This window comes from Somniosus microcephalus, unplaced genomic scaffold, assembly GCF_052327205.1.
Source record: "Somniosus microcephalus isolate GS21.2 unplaced genomic scaffold, FLI_Smic_1.0 unresolved_chr1, whole genome shotgun sequence".
NCBI lineage: Eukaryota > Metazoa > Chordata > Chondrichthyes > Squaliformes > Somniosidae > Somniosus > Somniosus microcephalus.
Window position 1 is genome coordinate 52,785,209 of NW_028225179.1, and position 8,337 is coordinate 52,793,545.

Sequence of the window (8,337 nt, forward strand, 5' to 3'; positions counted from 1 at the left end):
CTTTTGATTATTGCTTCCAGAAAACGAAGCCGACTTCCATCCACGGCAGATTTGTTTTATTGGTTGTAAGTATGTATTGTGTTGGGAGTAAACAGAACAGGGCCCGTGGAATCAATCCATTATGCTCAAATTTGCAGTAATCCACGCAAGAAGTTATCGGACAGGACCGAAATCAGTCCACAACAATCTCCAACGGTTCTGGAAGAAGGTCACTGCAAACCACGATATTGATATCAAGCCTTTAAAGACATCAATTAATGTCTTTCTTAGCAATCAATTACCTGTGGTCCTTGTAAATATAATCGGATGTGTCCATGTTAGATAAAGATGTATTTGTGAGTTGCTGTTGTGCTGAATTTAAGTGATTTTGCGTCTCTGTAGTTTGCTGATATACTTAGATGTGTCTGTATTATCTATATATATATAAAGCGGTCGATCTGTCTGTCCTTCTGTCTGTCTGTCCTTCTGTCTGTCTGTCCTTCTGTCTGTCCTCACGTGTGCGTCTGTCTGGTATGCGCTCGAAAGTTATAGAGCGTACCTACGCGTGCGTTACGTCAAAAGAAAGCTTACCTCTTCCAAAACGGTCTTAAGCGTATTTACGTTTCAGCAGGGCAAAAATCGCGCCCGCGGTATCCGAAAAACCTTCACCATTCCGCTCATTAGCATCTCATTATCCGCTCATTAGCGACAGAGTGACCTCGAGGTTTGGTGACCTGACGGCCGACCAATCGGTGCGTGTGTGGGCGGGCCTTATCGTTCTGAACTGAGGTGAGTAGCCGCCATCTTGCTTCCATTCTTTTTCCTGCTTTCTGCTTCTTTCTTTTCAAATATACATTTCCAGCAAAATAAAATTGTTTTTATTAAATTGTTTTAAAAAAAAACTAGACTCATTTGTAAGTATTTTCTCTAACCTGAAGATTCTTTTTCCTACCTTTCCCCGTTTTTGTTAGGCCTGAAAGCCTGGGCCTTTCTTGCACAGCCAGGCCCGAGCTAGGTAATTGTCCCACGGTTTCTGCTAAGCTCCTCACCAGCACCCCCCCCCCCGCGCCCCCCCGGTGTCACGTTACCCGGGGCAACGGCGTCAGCCACGAGGGTCAGGGTGCGCGCACAGCAGGAGCAGCTGAGACGTGGCGTCTCTCTGTTCCCCGCTCGGCTCGGGCGGGGGGTCGGCGGGGCTCTCGGGAGTGCGGATCTCGGCCGGGGCTTGGTGAGCGGGAAGGGTTACCCCGGCAAACGGGTCCGCCAGCCGTCTCTCACAGCCGCAATCGGCGGTCTTGAAGCCAGCTCGGGAGGGCGGGGCTCCGGAGGGCGGGGGGCCGGTGTTCGGAAGATCGGGTATCCGGAGATCGGTGGTGGGGTTGGTGGGGGTTGCCAGGGTGAGCCTCGGGGGGGCAGGGATCAGGGGGCTCGGGAGTTCGGGGGGGGCGAGCCTCGGGGATCAGGGGGCTCGGTAGTTAGGGGGGGGCGAGCCTCGGGGATCAGGGGGCTCGGGGATTCTCCCCCTTATCCTCCCCTTCCCCTCCCTCTCCCCCCTCCCTCTCCCCTCCCTCTCCCTCCCTCCCCCTCCCCCCTCCCCTTCCCCCCTCCCCTTCCACCCTTCCCCCTCCCCTTCCCCCTCCCCCTCCCCCTTCCCCCTCCCCTTCCCCCTTCCCCTTCCCGCCCCTCCCCTTCCCCCCTTCCCCTTCCCCCCCTTCCTCCCCTTCCCTACTCCCCTTCCCCCCCTTCCCCCTCTCCTTCCCCCCCCTTCCCCCCTCCCCTTCCCCCCTTCCCCCCTTCCCTCCCCCCTCCCCTTCCCCCCTTCCCTCCCCACTCCCCTTCCCCCCTCCCCTTCCCCCTTCCCCTTCCCCCCTCCCCTTCCCCCCTCTCTTTTCCCCCCTCTTCCCCCCAGTCGCTCTCTCTCTTCCCCCCAGTCGCTCTCCCTCTTCCCCCCAGTCTCTCTCTCTCTTCCCGCAGTCACTCTCTCTCTTCCCCCCAGTCACTCTCTCTCTTCCCCCCAGTCGCTCTCTCTCTCTCTTCCAACAACAACATTCCCTCGAAAAAGCCTCGGCACCGCCGGGCACTTCAGCTAGTTATTAATGTATTGGTGGGTGATCTGTGTCAGTTATAAATGTATTTCTGAGGTCTGAAAATGTCCAGTCCGGCACGATTCTACCTTCTCATTGCCCCACGTGGGGTGCGGTAGACTATCTGTTCCATTCGGATTCAACATTTGTTTTTAGTAACTATGTTGACATTTAGAAATGTGATAATTATAAAAAAAACAACTCTTGTTCCACCAGCCTCTCTGACACCACTTCCGCGTCACATAATCTCTCTGCTACCTCCCAAGTGTCCCTCAATCTTTCTGATACAACCTGAGTGTTCATTACCCACTCTGATATCTCCATAGCATTGCTCACCCTCGCTGATAGACCCTCAGTGTCTCTTACACTCTTTGAAACATCCGAAGCGTCCCTTACGCGCTCTGATACATCCTGAGAGTCTCTAACCTCCCTGATACCGCCACAGAGTCCACTACTCTCTCTGGTATCCACTCAAAGCCCTCATACCCCCTTGATACTATCTCAGGAACCCTTCAATTCCCTCACATCCTCTGAGCTGACCTTTGCTCTCGCAATCCCCTCTGAGAAACTTTTAGACTCCCTGATACCAGGTGCAAAGATTGTTTTGAATGCCGTGGCTCAGGCCAATATGGGCGGAACCGGCTGACTTCACAGTGTGTGTCGGAAAGTTAAGTGGACTTTGTGTGTGAGAAGACCACCGAAACGTTTTGCTTGGAGCTCCGCTCTTGAGGCAAGTTTTGTGTTGTCAGGTAAACTGCTACAGTGAAAGCACAAAATTAAAAACAGAAAAAGCTGGAAATATTCAGCAGCTCAGGCAGCATCTGTGAAGAAATATTCATTTTACCAGGACATCACTGCCCACTGTGACTGATACTTCACGTGGGTCATAACTTACAATTTCAACACCTCCGTGCAAGGAACAGTTTGGGCGGGAACGAGGTCCTTGCTGATTTGAGAAAATAGAGCGAGGCAGCAAAACAAAACTCCCCACTGCGGATTGGGCAAAGATGGCACTCAGATGCAGGAGCCTTGAATGTGTTGAAGTAATGAAAAAAAATCTAGTCTGAAATGCAACAACGCTAGAACTCGAAACTCTGCGTGTAGAGCGGAGTCGATTAACGGTCCACCTCCTTAACCTCTCAACCACCGCGCCCCGTAAACACAGCACAGAGAGATCTTTTCTTTCCTTCTTTCTCAATGCAAATCCCTGGACCCAAAGCAAAAGCAACAGGAAAGTCAGCTTTCAGTTGTCAGTCCCCAGCATCAGAAGTGAGATTGCAATGACGTGCTAGCCTGGCTGAGCGTTCTAAGGCGCTGGATTTAATTTTCAGTCTTTTCAGGGGAGTGGATTTAAATCCCACCGCTGCCACAATTATGTTTATTTTCGGGTTTTACCAAAGAAATGCTCGCTGCAAAGTTCAAAATAAAAATATATGATATAGGAAGCATGGATTAGGTCAAGCAGCATCTAGTGAGTCATACTCTTCATCAACAGTCCCTTTAGTAAGCGGTATCGTGCGTGGCAATGCTATTCTTTTTATTCCCTCCTGGAATGTGAGCATCGCTGACAAGGCCAGCACTTATTGCCCATCCCTCATTGGTCTTGAGAAGGTGGTGGTGAAATTCAACGCAGGCCTCGCAGCCACTGGAGCCTTCATCCAGAATGGGAACTGGTGCAGGCACAGTTACTTTTAAAAGAATTGTAGCCTTTTCACACGAGAAGAAACTCACCCCTGGAGATTCTATAAAAATAGGCCCCGCTGGGAATCGAACGCAGGATCTCCTGTTTACTAGACAGACGCTTTGACCAGCTAAGCCACGGGACCCAATGCTGGCGCAATTTCTCGCCCCCACTCACTGATGTCTATCAGCTTCCGGTCGCAGTCTTCTGGACTCTCAGGCCGTTTCTTATTTCTCCAGCTCTCTTGTCTATTCCGCCATATGTCCCATTGCTCTCTGTATCTCCCGCTTAATTTATCTCAGTGTCAATCTGTGAGGTGATTGTGAATGATTACCCTATGTTTGTGTCTTATATGAAATAAATGGGGGGATCAGACAACTCTTCCTCTGACACTGGGGAACAAATAAGCCAACAGTTATAATCCGATATTGTTTACTGTGATGCAGCAAATACAATATTCCATCTTAAAAGTTTCAGTTTCAATTCTGGGAAAAAGAAACTGTGACCCCAACGTGTTTCCAATAGCCTGCCTTTTAATCTGATGTCACAAACGCCACCATTGCACCTCAAGGTGATTCATAACTAATAAACAGAGAAGTCAAGCACTGAAAGGGTATTTGTAGAAAGGTTTGTGAGACTGTGGAATGCACTGGCCCAGCAAGCAGCAGATTTAAAACAAGGTTTATAAACCGGCAGCCTGTGGGAGGAAGGGGGCAGAGAGGCAAGAGAGACACAGGAAAGATCAACTTGGAAACTATTGACCCCGAATCTACTTTAAATCCCTCCACTGCATTTCAACCCATTTAATGTCAGATTCACAAATTGATGCATGTGAGCAATATAGGACATTTATCGCAGTCTCTGGTCTAAAATAACTGCTTTATTATTTGCTCCCACTCGCTGTGTTTAGGCTCTACCCTGAATATTTATCTCCGACCTAGAATCAGTTTGTAATCTGGAGACAAGGTTTCTGCAGGGGGCGGGCAGGGAGCAGAGGCTGTGACTGATCTGAGTCATGTGGGAGCAGAACACAATGTTTCTGCTGTTTATTTTCATTACCCTGCAGAATATTCCATACTGTTCTCAACATCTTACATACCGTTAAATATCGGAAGTTTTCTTTTATTGTAATGATCGCTGCGATTCTTCTGGACTTGCTGAATTTGCAGCAAATTAAATATGACGAAACCGTCATCGCCAACAATAAACAGGGTCAGCGATTTGAGAATTTAGTATCTTGGAGCCGCTATTCCCGCGGCTGCGATGGCCGAGTGGTTAAGGCGTTGGACTTGAAATCCAATGGGGTTTCCCCGCGCAGGTTCGAGCCCTGCTCCCAGCGGGTTTTCTCTATGATAATTAATTACTTCAAATAAATTATTTTCTTCAATCTGCTCCCTCTGGGAGGATTTTGGAATTTTAAATGCCGGTTTTAAGGAAACGAAAGGATTGCCGAGAGAACTGGATCACTTTCTTCAACAAGGTTTGCTGACCGAATTCCAAAAGTTTTCTGCAGATTGTCTGGAAGCTCCAGATAATGAGGCCTCTACAGTCTCTGAGGTACCTTTCCATACACTCGGTGCTGTCCGGTAGCATCAGTCTGTGTAACCATGGGAGAGAGAGAATGGAAAGTCACTGGAAGGCTTGTTTCTGTCAGCAGCAATGGTACAAGAGGAGCCATTCTAAAATGAAAAGCAGAACACATTCCAGGAGACAGGCCAGGAGACAGACAAACAGAGTGGAGATCTGGAAGACTGACCAGAAAAAAAACAAGGAGGACACCAACTCATAATTCATCTCTCCCTCTCCTGAAGCAGAAGAATTGAACATTCTGAGTTCTGAGTTGCACCACTGAGGTTGTACAAGTCTCTCTCTGTAAAACTTGTATTATTATGTCAATAAAACGATTTGTTTGAAAAGTTTGAAGCTTCATTTCCCAAGGAATTTTCTGAATCGGGCTGCATTGGATCCGAAGGCCGGCTCTGCTTTCGCAGAGCTTGCCTGTCGGGAGGTCCCGCAGGTCGAAATGTATCGACTGGTTTCAAAGCACCAACTCAGATTGGGGCGTATGGGACATGTGGCCCAGGAAGAGTGGTGGTAGCAGAGCACACTTAGCAGTTTAAGTGGCTGAAAGTGAATGTTAGATTAAGGAAATACCGCAGGAAAATTATAATGAAATTGAAGGGGGAAAGTAAAGGAGAGCTATTGATTGTGGAAGGAAGAAATGTCTGCGTTATGTTTCGGTTTGGAGCCGAAGTTGCTGCGGCCAGAATGCAGATTATTAATCACTTTCCGAGCACGGCACCACACATCAACAACTGCAGCTCTGCAAAGTATCGCATGGCACTGCTTAGGAAACATGGATTTTTGGTGAAGAGTCCAAAATCAGCACCGCCAGAAATACAGAAGCGGTGAAATTCAACGCAGGCCTCGCAGCCACTGGAGCCATCATCCAGAATGTGTACTGGTGCAGGCACAGTCACATTTAAAAGAATTGTAGCCTTTTCACACGAGAAGAAACTCACCCCTGGAGATATTATAAAAATTGGCCCCGCTGGGAATCGAACTCAGGATCTACCTGTTTACTAGACAGACGCTTTGACCAGCTAAGCCACGGTACCGTACGCTGGCGCAATTTCTCGCCCCCACTCACTGATGTCTATCAGCTTCCGGTCACTGTCTTCTGGACTCTCAGGCCGTTTCTTATTTCTCCAGCTCTCTTGTCCATTCCGCCATATGTCCCATTGCTCTCTGTATCTCCCGCTTAATTTATCTCAGTGTCAATCTGTGAGGTGATTCTGAATGATTACCCTATGTTTGTGTCTTATATGAAATAAATGGGGGGATCTGACAACTCTTCCTCTGACACTGGTTAACAAATAAGCCAACAGTTATAACACGATATTGTTTACTGTGATGCAGCGAATACAATATTCCATCTTAAAAGTCTCAGTTTCAATTCTGTGCAAAAGAATAGCCTGCCTTTTAATCTGACGTCACAAACGCCACCATTGCACCTCAAGGTGATTCATAAATAATAAGCAGAGAAGTCAAGCACTGAAAGGGTATTGGTAGAAACGGTTGTGAGACTGTGGAATGCATTGGCCCAGCAAGCAGCAGATTTAAAACAAGGTTTATAAAGCGGCAGCCTGTGGGAGGAAGGGGGCAGAGAGGCAAGAGAGACACAGGAAAGATCAACTTGGAAACTATTGGCCCCGAATCTACTTTAAACCCCCCACTGTATTTCAACCCATTTAATGTCAGATTCACAAATTGATGCATGTGGGCAATATAGGACATTTATCGCTGTCTCTGGTCTATAATAACTGCTTTATTATTTGATCCCACCCGCTGTGTTTAGGCTCTACCCTGAATATTTATCTCCGACCTAGAATCAGTTTGTAATCTGGAGACAAGTTTTCTGCAGCCGGCGGGCACGAAGCAGAGGCTGTGGCTGATCTGTGTCATGTGGGAGCAGAACACAATGTTTCTGCTGTTTATTTTCATTACCCTGCAGAATATTCCATACTGTTCTCAACATCTTACATACCGTTAAATATCGGAAGTTTTCTTTTATTGTAATGATCGCTGCGATTCTTCTGGACTTGCTGAATTTGCAGCAAATTAAATATCACGAAACCGTCATCGCCAACAATAAACAGGGTCAGCGATTTGAGAATTTAGTATCTTGGAGCCGATATTTTCGCGGCTGCGATGGCCGTGTGGTTAAAGCGTTGGACTTGAAATCCAATGGTGTTTTCCCGCGCAATTCGAGCCCTGCTCGCAGCGAGTTTTTTCATTATGATAATTAAATACTTCAAATAATTTATTTTCTTCAATCTGCTCCCTCTGGGAGGATTTTGGATTTTTCAATGCCGGTTTTAAGGAAACTAAAGGATTGCCGAGACAACTGGATCACTTACTTCAAGATGGTTTGCTGACCTTTTAAACAGAGACAGAATGATTCGGGCCTGACAGCACATCCCTTTTAAACAGACACAGAATGATCCGGGACTGGCAGCACATTCCTTTTAAACAGACACAGTATGATCCGGGACTGACAGCACATCCCTTTTAAACAGTTTATTCGTGGGCCCCAAGTTGAAGATTTAGTCCACTGTCATTTTTTTGTCTTTGCCATTTCACTCGAGCCGAATGAACTGAGTTTATGTGTCAGCCGTGGCTCAGCGGTAGCAAACTCAAGCCCCACTCCAGAGACTTGAGCTCATAATCCAGGCTGACACTCCAGTGCAGTACTGATGCTGTGCTGCACTGTCGACGGTACCGTCTTCTGAAAAGACATTACACCGAAGCCTCAGGTACCATTGCACTATTTTGAAAAGAACGAGGATTTCTCCCCAGTGCACTGCACATTATTTATCTCTCGACGAAAGACAATAAAAACAGATAACCTGGACATTGATGTTGATAAAATCTTTTGAAATTACATTTGTTCCTAAAAGTTAAAGTTATGTTTTGGCTCTCTAATCATTTGTTTTCCCGCTAGTCTTTCAGTGGGTTTCAATCTCAGAGGAAGGAAGAGAGAGGAAAAAGTGTATCTGCGATTCGCAATCTCTGTTCTACGTTTATGCAATG

The 8,337-nt window shown here is 47.3% G+C and overlaps 2 non-coding genes across 2 annotated transcripts; one reads left to right on the forward strand and one right to left on the reverse strand.

Moving 5' to 3' along the window:
- Positions 1–3,815: 3,815 nt before the first annotated feature.
- Positions 3,816–3,889, reverse strand: trnat-agu (transfer RNA threonine (anticodon AGU)). The gene has a single exon. It is a non-coding gene; the product is annotated as a tRNA-Thr (tRNA).
- Positions 3,890–5,001: 1,112 nt separating this feature from the next.
- On the forward strand, positions 5,002–5,083 carry trnas-uga (transfer RNA serine (anticodon UGA)). The gene has a single exon. It is a non-coding gene; the product is annotated as a tRNA-Ser (tRNA).
- Positions 5,084–8,337: the final 3,254 nt, after the last annotated feature.